The 16,505-nt window shown below is 40.3% G+C and overlaps 1 protein-coding gene across 4 annotated transcripts in view; it reads left to right on the top strand.

Moving 5' to 3' along the window:
• ZBTB44 (zinc finger and BTB domain containing 44) overlaps positions 1 to 16,505 on the top strand; it is an 85,357-nt gene that overhangs the window by 24,265 nt on the left and 44,587 nt on the right. Inside the window, exon 1 of one of the 4 annotated variants that reach the window (XM_087433937.1) lies at positions 3,901 to 4,146. The exons of the other annotated variants lie outside the window; for them this stretch is intronic. The gene's annotated coding sequence lies outside the window, so the exon portion shown is untranslated. Of the gene's footprint in view, positions 1 to 3,900; positions 4,147 to 16,505 lie in introns of those variants that run through there. 4 annotated transcript variants of the gene reach the window in all.

The following is a 16,505-nucleotide window of genomic DNA, read 5'->3' as shown; positions in this document are numbered from 1 at the left end:
TGCTGCATCCCATATGAGTGAGTATGGTGTATTTTCGTTTTCATTTGTTGCCAGTTAGTCTTTGATTTCTCCTTTAATTTCTTCAGTGATCTGTTGGTTGTTCAGTAGCATGTTGTTTAGTCTCCACATCTTTGTTACTTTCCCAGCCTGTTTCTTGTAGTTGATTTCTAGTTTCATAGCATTATCGTCAGTAAAGATGCTTGTTATGATTTTAGTCTTCTTAAATTCTTATAGGTTTTGCCTTGTTTCCCAACATATGGTCTATCCTTGAGAATGTTCCATGCATGCTTGAGAAGAATGTGTAATCTGCTCTTTGTAGATGGAGTGCTCTATATATATCTATTAAGTCCATCTGGTCTAGTTTTTCATTTAAGTCCACTATTTCCTTATTGTCTTTCTGTCTTGGTGATCTATCCATTGATGTAAGTGGGTGTTAAGGTCCCCTACTATTATTCTGGTGTTGTTGATATCTTCTTTTAGGTTTGCTAATAGTTGTTTTATATACTTTGGTGCTTCTGTGTTGGGTGCGTGTATGTTTATAAGTGTTATGTCTTGATGCAGTGTCCCTTTTATCATTATATACTGCTCCTCTCTGTTTTTCATTGCCTTTTTTATCTTGAAGTCTGCTTTGTCTGATATAAGTATGGCAACACCTGCTTTCTTTAGCTTGCCATTAGCATGGAGTATCATCTTCCATCCCTTCACTCTGAGCTTGTATTTGTCTTTAAAGCTGAGATGTGTTTCCTGGAGGCAGCAAGTTGTTGGGTCTTGTTTTCTAATCCATCCAGCCACTCTCTGTCTTTTTTTTTTTTTTTTTTGAGGAAGATCAGCCCTGAGCTAACATCCATGCCAATCCTCCTCTTTTTGCTGAGGAAGACTGGCCCTGGGCTAACATCTGTGCCTATCTTCCTCCACTTTATATGGGACGCCACCACAGCATGGCCTGACAGGCAGTGCGTTGGTGAGCGCCCAGGATCAAACCTGGGCTGCCGGCAGTGGAGTGTGCACACTTAACTGCTTTGCCATGGGGCCGGCCCCCACTCTATGTCTTTTGATTGGGGAATTCAATCCATTCACATTTAGAGTGATTATTGATATATGAGGGCTTAATGCTGCCATTTTATCTCTTGTTTTTCAGTTATGTATTTCCCTTGTTTCTCGTCCCATGTATTTTGGAATGCTAATTCAGTTTGGTGGCTCTCTATGATGGTTTTCTCAGTTTTCTCTTTATTTATCATTTGTGTCTTGGTTTGGATTTTTTGTTTAGTGGTTACCATGCGGTTTGTATAAAAGAGCTCATAGATGTGATAGCCCATTCCCTGATAGCCTCTTGTTCCCTTAGTCAAAGCAGGTTTCATCCCTTTCCTCTTCCCATTCTAAGTTGTTGTTGTCACAAGTTATTCCATTATGTATTGTGAATTTGTCATTAAAATGAAGTAATAATATTTATTTTCAATGTTTTCCTTCCCTTTATCTTCAGAGTTATTGTTTGCTAATGTGCTCTGATAGGGAGTTGCAATTTTCTGATTTTTGTCTGCCTGCTTATCTGCTTGCTCAAGGCTTTGTAAACGCTTTCTTTTTTTTTTTTTCAGGTATGAGGGCTTTCTTGATCAAATCTTGTGGGGGGGGTCTTGTGGCAATGAACTCCCTCAGCTTTTGTTTTTCTGGGAAGGTTTTTATTTCTCTATCATATTTGAAGGATTTTTTCACTGGATATAGTATTCTTGGCTGAAAGTTTTTGTCTTTCAAAATTTTGAATATATCATTCCACTGTCTCCTAGCCTGTAAGGTTTCTGCTGAAAAATCCACTGAAAGCCTGATAGGGCTTCCTTTCTAGGTTATTCTTTTCTGCATTGCTGCCTTTAATATTTTTTCATTATTGTTGACTTTTGCCAGCTTTGCTAATATATGCCTTGGAGAAGGTTTTTTTACATTGACGTAATTAGGAGTCCTGTTCGCTTCTTTTACATGTAATTCCAGCTCCTTCTCCAGGTTTGGGAAGTTCTCAGTTATTTCTTTGAACAAGCACTGTGCTCCCTTTTCCCTCTCTTCTCTCTCTGGAATACCTATAATTCTTATGTTGCATTTTCTAGTTGAGTCAGATATTTCTCGGAGAATTTCTGCATTTGTTTTTAGGCTAAGTTCTCTCTCCTCCTCCATCTGAAGCATTTCTGTGTTCCTATCCTCCAGATTGCTAGTTCTCTTTTCCATATTGTCAATTCTGTTGTTTAAGGAGTCTAGATTTTTCTTTATCTCATCCGTTGTTTTTGGTTTTTTTTAATGATTTTATTTATTTATTTTTCCCCCAAAGCCCCAGTAGATAGTTGTATGTCATAGTTGCACATCTTTCTAGTTGCTGTATGTGGGACGCGGCCTCAGCATGGCCGGAGAAGCGGTACGTCGGTGCACGCCCGGGATCCGAACCCCGGGCCGCCAGCAGCGGAGCGTGCGCACTTAACCGCTAAGCCACGGGGCCGGCCTATCATCCGTTGTTTTTTATCTCTAACAATTCTGTTTGGTTTTTCTTTATAGTTTTGATCTCTTTTGTGAAGAATTCCCTGTTCAGTAATTTGGTTCCTGATTTCATTGAATTGTCTTTCAGAATTCTCTTGTAGCTTGTTGAGTTTTCTTATGATGGCTGTCTTGAATTCTTTGTCATTTAGATCGTAGATTTCCATGCCTTCAGGATTGGTTTCTGGATGTTTGTCTTTTTCCTTCTGGTCTGGAGTATTAATATATTTCTTTATACCATTTGGTGGAGTGGATTTGTGCCGGCACATAGTGATAGTTTCTGGATGCAGGTTCCACCTGCCGCCCCTTGCGGGGGAGGGGGACGGGCAGGAGCTGTGTAATCTGAGCCCACTGCCACAATCCCTGCCAGGTGTGGCTGTCTGATCCTGGGTCACTCCTGCTTGGGATTGCAGTGGCCCTGTGGGGTCTCCCACCAAGTGGGAAAGTAGTCATGTGGGGGGCTCAGGGCTACTGCTGCCTGCTCCCACAGACTCACGGAGTTGTGCTTCCCTCTTCGAGGCCTCAGCAGTACTATGGGCGTTCACGGCAACCGGGAGCTTGTTTGCCTGGACTTGGAGCTCAGCCACCCTCTGTTCCTAGGTCGCACCAACCATTGTGCTTGGTGAGTGGGACTTCCTCTCTGGGACTGAGCCAAAGCCACTCCCTGGGACTGGGTGGGATTGTGGATTCTCCCACCAGACGAGAGAGAGTGATCACACGGGGGCTCTGGGCTACTGCTACCTGCTCTCACAGTCCCACCAAGACACGCTTCCCCGCTTTGGGGCCACAGCAGTGTTATGCGTATTCATGGCGGCTGGAAGCTCATTTGGTTCGCCCTGACTCGGAGCTCAGCTGCTGTCTGCTCCTAGGTCGTACCAGCCAGTGGCTTGGTGGGCGGGACCTCCCTTCTGGGACTGGGTCAAAGCCACTCCCTGGGACTGCAGTGGGATTGTGGTTTCCCCGCCAGACGAGAGAGGATCACACAGGGGCTCAGTGGTACTCCCGCCTGCTTCCACAGTCCCGCCAAGGCACGGTTCCCCCGCCGGGGCTGCAGCAGCACTATGGGTGTTCATGGCAGCCGGGAGCTTGTTCACCTGGGTGGCAGCTCAGCCACCCTCTGCTCCTAGGTCACACCAGCCTTTGTGCTTAGTGGGCAGGGCTTCCCCACTAGGCCCAAGCCTGCGCTGCTCTCTGTGGGCTGCGTGGCCCTGAGGGCTCTCCACTGCACGGGGAAGCGATCACATGGGGGTTCGGCTGCTGTCACCTGTTTCCACAGTCACGCTGAGGTACGCTCCCACCCTCGGGGCCATAGTGGTGCTATGATGGCTGCAGCGGGACAGTAGTCGCACACATGTGCTGGGCTGCCTGGGGTCCAGAGGGTGCTCACCTATTTCCACCACCTCCTCGGGGGGTGGTCCATCCACCTTCAGATATATAGCTGCTCGGGTCTCTCAGGCGTCCTGGTGTGCTGTGTGGGTATCCTCTGCTGATCAATGAATGTCCTTTTAGTTGTAGTTCGAAGAGGGAGAGACACGGGGAACAGCTTACTCTGCCATGTTGCTGATGTAACCTCCCTCCTCCAGGTCCTGTTTTTAACTGTGATTTGTGTACAAAGCAGTGGACTCTAAGAATCAAGTAAGCTGGGCTCCATTCCCATCTTCCATTGAGTTCCTGACTTGTTAACCTTTCTGGGCTTTTTAGCACACTATCTAGTACCTGATAATGTTTGTTGAAATAAACTTAATTTCTTTTCTTAAACTATAAGATAATCTTCTGATATCCCTTTCAGCTTCAAAATTCAAATTCCTTTCTATTCTATTCAAAATTTATTCTACTTCTGAGTGTTTTTTCCAGCTGAGGGGTGAAAAATTGCCTCTTTTCAATCTATTTCTCCATCCTTTATCTCTTTAATCTCTAAGGTAATGTTCAAGCCATGCATAGTAATATTTATAGTATTAAAGAGAATGAAAACTATCAGTCCTGGAGTCATACCTCACACTCTGGCATATGGTTCCCCTGGAGACACTTAATATAGTAGTGATTGTTTCAAAACAATATTCTTCTGTAGTTGTCTGTATCTACAAAGACAGGTAATTACCAAAGTTGCTATAGGAAGTCCTGTTCTTGACCCACTTTAGTCATGGTCTTCAAAGGAGCAGATCTTATCAGAGGTTTTGTAATTGCTATCTCTTTATCAGTTGTGAGTTAAAGCTAGACCCAGGAGTGGTGCTTCCATAGCTTAATCGCCATAACCTATTGTAAAGAACCATTACTAATGTACACTACCATTAATAGTTGTGGCAATTATGAGTTATTGAAGTGTTTGTGATGGGCAGTGAGGAAGAGTAGCCATGAGCTAACATCTGTTGCCAATCTTCTTTTTTTTTTTTGCTGAGGAAGATTGGCCCTGGGCTAACATCTTTGCCCATCTTCCTCTACTTTATACGTGGGACGCCTGCCACAGCGTGGCTTGATAAGCGGTGTGTAGGTCTGCTCCCAGGATCTGGGCCACCGAAGTGGAGTGTGCGAACTTAGCCACTACCCCACCAGGCCAGCCCCCGTAAAGCTTAATTTTTAAAGATGAGATTGAACGTATTCATTTATTTTCTTTATATAAAAATGAAATATTTGACATATTTAAATAGATGAACTTATTTCTTTCACACTTTGTAAAATCCTTTTGGGAATATCATGCCAAAATAAAGTCTGTGATGCTACTTACTTTTGTTTTCTGTAGTTCTTTTGAGTGTTGTCAAAAACTGGCCTTGCCAATGAAAAAGTTTTGGAAATAGATAATTGTGCTGGTTCCACAACAGTATGAATATAGTTAATGCCACTGAACTGTACACCTAGAAATGGTTAGAATGGGAAATTTTATGTTATATATATTTTATACAATTTTTTAAAAGTCTGGCCTTGCCCATGGAGGTGTATCACACATGGACATCATCTGTCATGTGTTATGGCTACATAAATTAATTAAAATACTGATAATAATTGCCAGCTTGGAAAAGAGAAACGTGAACAATTTAAAGTGGTAGCCACCTCACTCAAGATGATACTGCGAAATACCAGAAATTTATGATTGCAATAACTTCCATCAAATGACTTAAGAATTAGAAGGCTATGGAACTAGATGACCTCCAAGATTCCTCTCTACCTGGAAATTCTTTGAATTTGTGAATAAACCTTGCTTTCATTAGTTAAATAGGGGATTTAAAACCTATGGAAACCCAAATGTCCATCAATAGATGAATAGATAAACAGAATGTGGTATATACATACAATAGAATATTATGCAGCCTTTAAAAAGGAAGGAAATTCTGATACATGCTACAACAGGGCGGAACCTTGAAGACATTATGCTAAGTAAAAGAAGCCAGTCACAAAACGAGAAATATTGAATGATTCCACTTATATGAGGTACCTAGAGTAGTAAAATTCATAGACAGTAAAAGGGTGCTTACCAGGGGCTTGAGGGTGGGGGGAGATGAGTTATTGTTTAATGGATACTGAGTTTCAGTATGGGATGATGAAAAAGTTCTGGAGGTGGGTAGTGATGATGGTTATACAACAGTGTGAACATACTTAATGCCACTGAACTGTTTACTTAAAAATGGTTAAAATGGTAAATTTTATGTTATATATATTTTACCAAATAAAAAAAATCTCAATTGGTGTTAATTAACTTAGATAATACAGGCATTTTAATTTATATAATAGAGTTTTGGAGAACTTTTTTTTAATAAAGTGATATGGGCACATTGCCAGTACAGTAAGACTGCTTTTTGGTGTACTACTTGAAATGATGCTAGTGCAACTGAGGAACTGAATTTTTAGTTTTATGTAATTTTAATTAATTTAAATTGAAATAACCACGTGACTAGTAACTACTTCATTGAACAGTATAGTTCTGTATTTTCTTCATTTTTTTTACTTTGAACCTACCTGTATCATTATATTTGAAGTGAGTTTCTTTTTTTTTTTTTTTCATGAGGGAGATCAGCCCTGAGCTAACATCTGTGCTAATCCTCCTCTTTTTGCTGAGGAAGACCAACTCTGAGCTAACATCTATTGCCAATCCTCCTCCTTTTTTTTCTTCCCCAAAGCCCCAGTAGATAGTTGTATGTCATAGTTGCACATCCTTCTAGTTGCTGTATGTGGGACACGGCCTCAGCATGGCCAGAGAAGCGGTGCGTCGGTGCGCGCCCGGGATCCGAACCCGGACTGCCAGTAGCGGAGCGTGTGCACTTAACCACCAAGCCACCGGGCCGGCCTGAAGTGAGTTTCTTATGGATATATGTAGTGGCTTATTTTTTTATATCCACTCTGTCAATCTATGTCTTTTAATTGGTTTTGTTTGGACTATTTACATTCAGTGAAATTGATATGTTGAGACTTTATTTTTTGTTTTTGTTTCTTCCCTCTGTTGTTTGTTTCTGTTTTCTTTTCCCCCCTTCCTCTGTGTTACTTGTACCTTTCTGAGAATTCCATTTTTATTTATCCATAGTGTTTTGATAGTATCTCTTTGTATAGGTTATTTTGAATTTGTTCAAGTTATTACATTATACATAACTTATCACAGTCTACTGATGTCAATATTTTATCAGTTTGAGTGCAGTATAGAAGACTGACCTCCCATTAAAGTCCTTTTACCCTCCGCTGTTTATGATATACTTGTCTTAAATATTTCCTCTACTTACTTTGAAAACTACATCAAACTGTTATAATCTTTGCTTTGATTATGTCAAATATAATTTAGAAAAGTCAGAGGAGAAGGCAAGACTATTGCCTATGTTTTTATTTTTTCCATTGTTCTTTCTTCCATTTTAAGAATTATATCCATGACCATTCTTTTTGGGTGGATCTGCTGGGAACAGATTCTCTAGTTTTCATTATCTCAGGGTGTTTTAATTTCCCCTTTAATCCTTAAAGATATTTTCACTGGATATACAATTCTTGGTTGACAGTTCTCTTCTTTGAGTGCTTAAAAAGTGTTGTGCCACTTCCTTCTGGCCTCATGGTTTCTGATGAGAAATCCTGTTATTTGAATTGATTTCCCCCTTATAAGTAAGGAGTCTTTCCTCTCTTGCTGCTTTCAAGATGTTTCCCTTGTCTTTAGTTTCCAAAAGTTTGATTATGATGTGTCTCAGCATGAATTTCTTTCGATTTATCCTATTCAGATTTGCTGAGCTTTTCAAATTTCTAGGTTTAGGTTTTTTGCCAAATTGGGGAGTTTTCAATCATTATTCTTTTGGGATACCTTTTCAACCCCACCTTCTCTCTCTTCTCCTTTCAGGACTTTGAAGATATGAACGTTAGATCTTTTTTGTAGTTCCTCTCAGGCCCTTGAGGCTTGACTTACCTTTTTTCAGTCTGTTCTCCCTCTTTTGTTCAAATTGAGTAATTTCTAGTGTTTTATCATCAAGTTGACTTTCCCCTGTCTTCTCCATTCTCCAGATGAACTCGTCTCTTGAGTTTTTGTTTTTTAATTATCTTATTGAGGTCATATTGGTTTATAATATTATGTAATTTCACGTGTACATTATATATCAGTTTCTGTATGGACTGGTTCATGCTCATTACCAATAGTCTAGTTTTTATCTGTCGCCTTACATATGTGCCCCTTTACGCCTTTTGCCAGCCCCGCACCCCCATCCCCTCTAACAACCACTAATCTGTTCTTCTTATCCATGTGTTTCTTTATCCCCCACATATGAGTGAAATCATATGGTGTTTTATCTGTCTCTGTTTGGCTTATTTTGCTTAACATAATACTCTCAAGGTAAAAGGGCATATTTTTGGTTTTTTTTTATGGTTCAGTAGTATTCCATCACACACACACACACACACACACACATAGATACATACACACACACACATCTTCTTTATCTTTTCATCCATTGATAGACACTTGGGTTGCTTCCACGTCTTGGCTATTGTGAATAATGTTGCAGTGAACATAGGGGTGCATAAATCTCTTTGTATTGTTGATTTCATGTTTTTTGGATAAATATTCAGTAGTGGGATAGCTGGGTCGTATGGTATTTTTATTTTTAATTTTTTGAGAAATCTCCATGCTGTTTTCCATAGTGGTTGCACCAGTTTGCATTCCGAACAGCAGTGAACGAGGGTTCCCTTTTCTCTGTATCCTCTCCAACAAGTGTTATTTTTTTGTCTTGTTAATTATAGCCATTGTGACAGATGTAAGGTGATATCTCATTGTAGTTTTCATTTGCATTTCCCTAATAATTAGTGATGTTGAACATCTTTTCCTGTGGCTGTTGGCCATGTGTATATCTTAGTTGGAAAACTGTTCATATCCTCTTTTTTTTTTTTTTTTCTTTTTTGGTGAGGAAGATTAGCCCTGAGCTGCTATCTGTTGCCAGTCCTCCTCTTTTTGCTGAGGAAGATTGGCCCTGGGCTAACATCCATGCCCATCTTCCTCTACTTTATATGCGGTACGCCTGCCACAGGGTGGTTTGATAAGTGGTGAGCGTAGGTCTGCCCCCTGGGATCCAAACCTGTAAACCCCAGGCTGCCAAAGCAGAGCACACAAACTTAACCACTACGCCACTGGGCTTGCCCCTCCTCTGCCCATTTTTTGATTGGGTTGTTTGTTTTTGAGTTGTATGAGTTCTTTTTAGATTTTGGAAATTAACCCCTTGTCAGATACATGATTTGCAAATATTTTCTCCCAGTGGTGGATTGTCTTTTCATTTTGTTCATGGTTTCCTTTGCCTTGCGGAAGTTTTAAATCTGCTGTAGTCCTACTTGTTTAGGTTTTCTTTTGTTTCCCTTGCCTGAGTGGACATGGTATTCAAAAAGATACTGCTAAGAGAGTGTCAGGAGTGTACTGCCTATATTTTTTTTTCTAGAGGTTTTATAGTTTCAGGACTTACATTCAAGTCTTAAATCCATTTTGAGTTATTTTTTGTGTATGGTGTAAGATAATGGTCTACTTTCATTCTTTTGCATGTGGCTGTCCAGTTGTCCCAACACCATTTATTGAACAGACTTTCCTTTCTTCATTGTATGTGCTTGGCTCCTTTGTCAAAGTTTAGCTGTCCATATATGTGTAATTTTATTTCTGGGCTTTCAATTCTATTCCATTGATCTGTGTGTCTGTTTTTGTGCCAGTACCATGCTGCTTTGATTGCTATAGCTTATAGTAGTGTATTTTGAAGTCAGAGATTGTGATACCTCCAGCTTTGTTCCTTTTACTCAAGATTGCTTTAGCTATTCAGGGTCTTTTGTTGTTCCATATGAATTTTAGGATTCTTTGTTCTATTTCTGTGAAGAATTCTGATTGGGATTGGATTGAATCTGTAGATTACTTTAGGTAATATGGGCATTTTAACTATGTTTATTCTTCCAGTCCATGAGCATGGACTATCTTTCCATTTCTTTATGTCGTCTTTGATTTCTTTCAGTAATGTTTTATAGTTTTCAGTATATATAGGTTTTTCACCTCCTTGGTTAAATTTATTCCTACGTGTTTTATTCTTTTTGTCGCGATTGTAAATGGGATTGTATTTTAACTTCTCTTTCTGCTAGTTCACTATTAGTGTATAGAAACGCAACTGATTTTTGTAAGTTGATTTTGTGCCCTGCAACTTTGCTGTAGTTGTTGATTATTTCTAATGGTTTTCTGATGGATATTTCAGGGTTTTCTATGTATAGAATCATGTCATCTGCAAACAGCAAGAGTTTCACTTCTTCCTTTCCAGTTTGGATCCCTTTTATTTCTTTTTCTTGCCTAATTGCTCTGGCCAAAACCTCCAGTACTGTGTTGAATAGGAGTGGCGAAAGTAGGCACCCTTGTCTTGTTCCTGCTCTCAGAGGGATGGCTTTCAGTTTTTCCTCATTGAGTATGTTGGCTGTGGATTTGTCGTATATGGTTTTTGTTATGTTGAGCTACTTTCCTTCTATACCCATTTTATTGAGTTTTTATTATAAATGGATGTTGGAGCTTATCAAATGCTTTCTCTGCATCTTAGATGATCATGTGGTTTTTATTCCTCATGTTGTTAATGTGGTGTATCACATTGATTATTTGCAGATGTTGAACCATTCCTGCGTCCCTGGTATAAATCCCACTTGATCATGTTGTATGATCCTTTTAATGTAATCATTTTGCCAATATTCTGTTGAGGATTTTTGCATCTGTGTTCATCAGTAATATTGGCCTATGATTTTCCTTCTCAGTGTCGGCCTTGTCTGGTTTTGGTATTAGCGTTAACATTGGCCTCATAGAATGAGTTAGGAAGTTCCATCTTCTTCAATTTTTCAGAATAGTTTAAGAAGGATAGGCATTAAATCTTTGAATGTTTGGTAGAATTCTCCAGAGAAGCCATCTGGTCCTGGATTTTTGTTTTGGTGGAGGTTTTCAATTACTGTTTCAATCTCTTTATTTGTGATTGGTCTATTCAGATTCTCTATTTCTTCTAGATTCAGTTTTGGGAGGTTGTATGAGTCTAAGGATTTACCCATTTCTTCTAGGTTATCCAGTTTGTTAGCATATAGTTTTTCACAATATTCTCTTATAATCCTTTGTATTTCTGTGGTGTTCATTGTAATTTCTCCTCTTTCAGTTCTGACTTTATTTATTTCAGTCTTCTCTCTTTTTTTTCTTAGTGAGTCTGGCTAAAAGTTTGTCAATTTTGTTTATCTTCTCAAAGAACCTGCGCTTAGTTTCATTGATCCTTTGTGTTGTTTTTTTAATGTCTATTTCATTTATTTGTGCTCTGATTTTCATTATTTTCCTCCTTCTGCTGACTTTGGGCTTTGTTCTTCTTTTTCTAGTTCTGTTTGGTGTAGTTTAAGATTACCTATTTGAGATTTTTCTTGTTTACTGAGGTAGACCTGTATTGCTTTAAATTTCCCTCTTAGTAGCACTCTTGCTGCATCTCATAAGTTTTGGTATGTTGTGTTTTTGTTTCCATTTGTCTCCAGGTATTTTTTGATTTCCCCTTTGATTTCTTTTTTGATCCATTGGTTGTTCAGTAGCATGTTGTTTAGTCTCCACATGTTTGTCACTTTCCCAGCTTTTTTCTTGTAGTTGATTTCTAGTTTCATAGCGTTGTGGTCAGAGAAGATGTTTGCTATGATTTCAGTTTTCTTAGATTTATTGAGACTTGTCTTGTTTCACAACATATGGTCTGTTTTTGAGAATCTTCATGTGCACTTGAAAAGAATGTGTGTTCTGCTGTTTTTCTATGGAATGTTCTATATATATATCTATTAAATCCATCTGGTCTAGTGTTTCATTTAAGGTCAGTGTTTCCTTGTGGACTTTCTGTCCTGATGATCTATCCATTGATGTAAGTGGGGTGTTGAAGTCCCCTGCTATTACTGCATTGCTGTCAATTTCTCCCTTTAGGTCTGTTAACAGTTGCTTTATATACTTTGGTGCTCCTGTGTTAGGTGCTTATATATTCATAAGTGTTATGTTCTCTTGGTGGAATTTCCTTTTATCATTATATACTGCCCTTCTTTGTCTTTCATTGTCTTTATTATCTTGAAGCCTGCTTTGTCTGATATAAGTATGGCAACACCTGCTTTCTTTTGCTTACCATTTGCTTGGAGTATTGTCTTCCATCCCTTCACCCTGAGCCTATGTTTGTCTTTAGAGCTGAGATGTGTTTCCTGGAGGCAGCATATTGTTGGGTTCTTTTTTTTTTTTTTTTTTTTTGTGCTTGAGGAAGATTCACCCTGAGCTAACAGCTGTGCCAATCTTCCTCTATTTTGTATGTGGGTTGCTGCCACAACATGGCTGACAAGTGGTCTAGGTCCATGCCCAGGATCCCAACCCGGGCCGCCGAAGCAGAGCAAACTGAACTTAACCACTGCACCATAGGTCCAGCCCTCAGTCTTGTCTTTTAAACCATCTATCTACTTTGTGTCTTTTGATTGGAGAATTCAATCCATTTACATTTAGAGTGGTTATTGATATATGAGGGCTTAATGTTGCCATTTTCTCTCTCGTTTTCTGTTGTTCTGTGTTTCCGTTGTTTATCTTCCATTGTATTTCTATTTTTTGTGTGTGTGTGTGTGAGGAAGATCAGCCCTAAGCTAACATCCATGCTAATCCTCCTCTTTTTGCTGAGGAAGACTGGCTCGGAGCTAACATCTATTGCCAATCCTCCTCCTTTTTTTTTTACCCCCCAAAGCCCCAGTAGATAGTTGTATGTCATCGTTGCACATCCTTCTAGTTGCTGTATGTGGGACGCAGCCTCAGCATGGCCGGAGAAGTGGTGCGGCAGTGCACACCCAGGATCCGAACCCAGGCCGCCAGTAGCGGAGCACACACACTTAACCGCTAAGCCACGGGGCCGGCCCCTCTTCCATTGTATTTCTGACTGCCATTTCAGTTTGGTGGTTTTCTGTGATGGGTCTCTCAGTTTTCTTTTTATTTATGATTTGTATCTCTGCTCTGGTTTTTTGTTTAGTGGTTACCATGGGGTTTGTATAAAAGACCTCGTAGATGAGATAGTCCATTTTCTGATGGCCTCTTATCTCCATTAGGCTAAGCAGTTTCCATCCCTTCTCTCTTCTTCTTCTGAGTTATTTTTGTCACAAATTATTTTTGTGTGTGTGCTGTGAATTTGTGACTTAATTGAAGTGTTTATTTTTTATGCTTTGTTTCCCTTTATTTTTTATGTTGTAATTGTTTTCTAATCTGTTCTGATAGAGAACTGCAATTTTCTCATTTTTTTGTCTCTGTCTCTTTGTTCAAAGCTTTGTAAACCTTTGCCTTTTGTTTCAGGTAGGAGGGCATCCTTCCTCATTTCTTGAAGGCAGATCTAGTGGCAATGAACTCCCTCAGCTTCTGTTTATCTGGGACAGCTCTTATTTCTCCATTGTATGTGAAGGATAGTTTTGCTGGATAGAGTATTGGCTAAAAGTTTTTGTGTTTCAGTATTTTGAATATATCATTCCATTTTCTCCTAGCTTGTAAGGTTTTTGCTGAGAAATCTGCTGAAAGCCTAATAGGGGTTCTTTTTGTAGGTTGTTTTGTTCTGCCTTGCTGCCCTTAATATATTTTCTTTGTCATTGACTTTTGCCAGTTTTCATATTATATGCCTTGGAGAAAGTCTTTCTGCATTGATTAATTAGGAGTTCTATTGGCTTCATGTACTTGTCAGTCCAGTTCCTTCCCCACTTTTGGGAAGTTCTCAGGTATTATTTCTTTGAAGAAGGTCTCTGCTCCGTTCTCCCTCACTTCTCCCTCTGGAATCTTATAATCTTTGTATTGCTTTTCCTAGTTGAGTCAGATAGTTCTTGAAGAATTTCTTCACTTTTTAAAAATGTTAGTTCTTGCTCCTCCTCCACCTGGGCCATTTCTAGATTTCTATCTTCCAGGTCACTAATTTTGTCCTCCATAAGATCAGCTCTGTTTCTCATGGTTTCTGGATTATTTTTTATTTTATTGTGTTCTTCATATTCAGAATTTCTGTATGTTTTTTTTTCAGGGCTTCAGTCTCTTTGGCGAAGTATTTCTTTTGCTCATTAATTTTATTCCTGAGCTCACTGAACTGTCTTTCTGAGTTTTCTTGTAACTGGGTGAGTTTCTTTATGACACCTATTTTTGTGTGTGTGTGTGAGGAAGATCAGCCTTGAGCTAACATCCATGCCAATCTTCCTCTTCTTGTTGAGGAAGACTGCCTCTGAGCTAACATCTGTGCCTGTCTTCTTCTACTTTATATGGGACGCCATCACAGCATGGTCTAACAAGCAGTGCATCGGTGCGCACCCGGGATCCGAACCCAGGCCGCCAGCAGCGGAGGGTGTGCATTTAACCGCTATGCCGCAGGGCTGGCCCTTATGACAACTATATGGAATTCTCTGTCATTTAGATTGTAAACTTCTGTCACTTTGGGATTGGTTTCTGGAGGTTTGTCATTTTCTTTGTGTTCTGATGTGTTACTGTAGTTCTTCATGGTGTTTGATGAATTGATCCTTTGGCGACATATTTGCGGTAGTATCAAGTCGGAAATTCCACTTGCCACCGCTAGGATGGGGGCAGGAGCTGTGTTTTCTGATCCCACCCTGTCTGCTGGTAGTTGGTGCCGTGGGGCCGCTCTGCATTTGTGTGGGCTGGCCACAGCCGCTCGGCAGGTTGCATTCACGTGGGCAGGGCCTCTGTGCTCAGCAGGCAGGTTGTGCACATGCAGGCGGGGCCTCTGCACTCAGTGGGTGGGTTTTGCACATGGGGCCTCTGTTCTCAGCAGGTAACTGGCTGAGCTGCTACACTTTGTGTGTGGTGTGCCTTCACGGAGCCTGCGGGCCCGGGCCAGGCTACCACTTCGAAAGCACTTGCACATGAGCGGGGCTGCCCCTGCCTCTACTTACAGTCATGCCAGCCGCTGTATGAGGATCCTGTGACCTGGATTGCTGCTGCTGGAGAGGGAGGAAGGAGAGAGGTCTGCTCACCTAGTTCCGCTGCTTCCCTTGTGTCCAGCCCACCCACCTTCAGATGTATGGCTGCATGGATCTCGCAGGTGTCCTCTTGTGCTGTGTAGGGAATCCTCTGTTGGTTAATGAATGTCTGTTTAGTTATAACTTAGAGGGTTGAGACAACGGGAGTAACTCATTCTGCCATCATACTGGTGTCCCTTAGTCTTGAGTTTTTTATTTTCAGTTATATTTTATAACAGCTTTAAAATTAGCATACCATACAGAGCATTCATCCATTTAAAGTGTGTAGTTCAGTGGCTTTTACTGTATTCACAAATTTGTGCGTTTATTACTACAATCAATTTTAGAACATTTTTATTACCCCAAAAAACCCTCAACCCCTTAGCTGTCACCCCCAAATTTCCCCCTTTCCCCAACCCTAGGTAATCACTAATCTACTTTCTGTCTCTATAGATTTGCCTATTCTGGACATTTCGTATAAATGGAATCATACAATAAGTGGTCCTTTGTAACTGGATTTTCCACTTAGCATAATTCTTTCAAATTTCATCCATGTTGTGGCATGTACCAATATTTAATTTCTTTTTTATTGCCAAATAATACTCTATTTTATGGGTATACCACATTTTATGTGTCCATTCATTACTTATGGACGTTTGGGTTGTTTCCACTTTTTGAATGTTAGGAATAATGTTGCTGTGCTGTACATGTTTCTATGTTGACATGTTTTCAATTCTCTTGGGCATGTACCTATAGGGAGAGTTGTTGGATCATATGTAACTCTATGTATAACCTTTTGAGAAACTTCCAAGACTGTTTTCCAAATGGCTGTGCCATTTTATATTCCCACCAGCAGTGTATGAAGTTTTCTGTTTCTCTGTATCCTCACCAACACTTGTTTTCTGTCTTTTTTATATTCTAGCCATCCTTTTGGGCATGAAGTGGTATCTTATTGCAGTTATTGTATTTATCTTTTTTTTACTGAGACTATTTTTTCATGTTTCAGGCATGTTCATAATTGTTTCTTGAAGCACTTTTGTGATGGCTGCTTTAAAAACCCTTGTCCAAGGAGCCAGAGGCTTGCAGGGAAGAAGCACTCCCAGAGACTATTATACCGAAACCCCTTCACCAGCTTCCATTCACAGCCTATCTTACAGACCTTCATCTGCCTCCTCTGGACAAGGGCTCTTTCCTTTCAGACCATCCCTAAATGGTGGGGATTCAGGCCACACAAGAGTCCTCACCCCCAACAATTCAGGTCAGAGGGAGATGAGAACCACACCAGAGAGCCTTTCTGATTTCCAGCTACCAGTCCTGCAGACTCTACCAACAGAGACAGATGGGATTAGCCACGGGGAGAGAAGCATGGACCACTTCCAGATAGACCATCTTCAAGGTCTGATGTATACATACAGCTGAAGGACGGACTGTAGCATCCAATACCTGTTAGGCATGATGGCCTTGGAAAATGTACCCCTGCCTTGTTTCCTGGTTTCACTCTGTACCTTAAATTTCTCGATCTTTACCATATACACCCTGTATTACCTCCTAGGAAGGTGGTCAGGTCTTTATAT

The sequence above is a fragment of the Ceratotherium simum genome, chromosome 7 (genome assembly GCF_057802395.1).
Source record: "Ceratotherium simum simum isolate JZ-2026a chromosome 7, ASM5780239v1, whole genome shotgun sequence".
Taxonomy (NCBI): Eukaryota; Metazoa; Chordata; class Mammalia; order Perissodactyla; family Rhinocerotidae; genus Ceratotherium; species Ceratotherium simum.
This window is presented reverse-complemented; position numbering and strand designations above follow the sequence as displayed.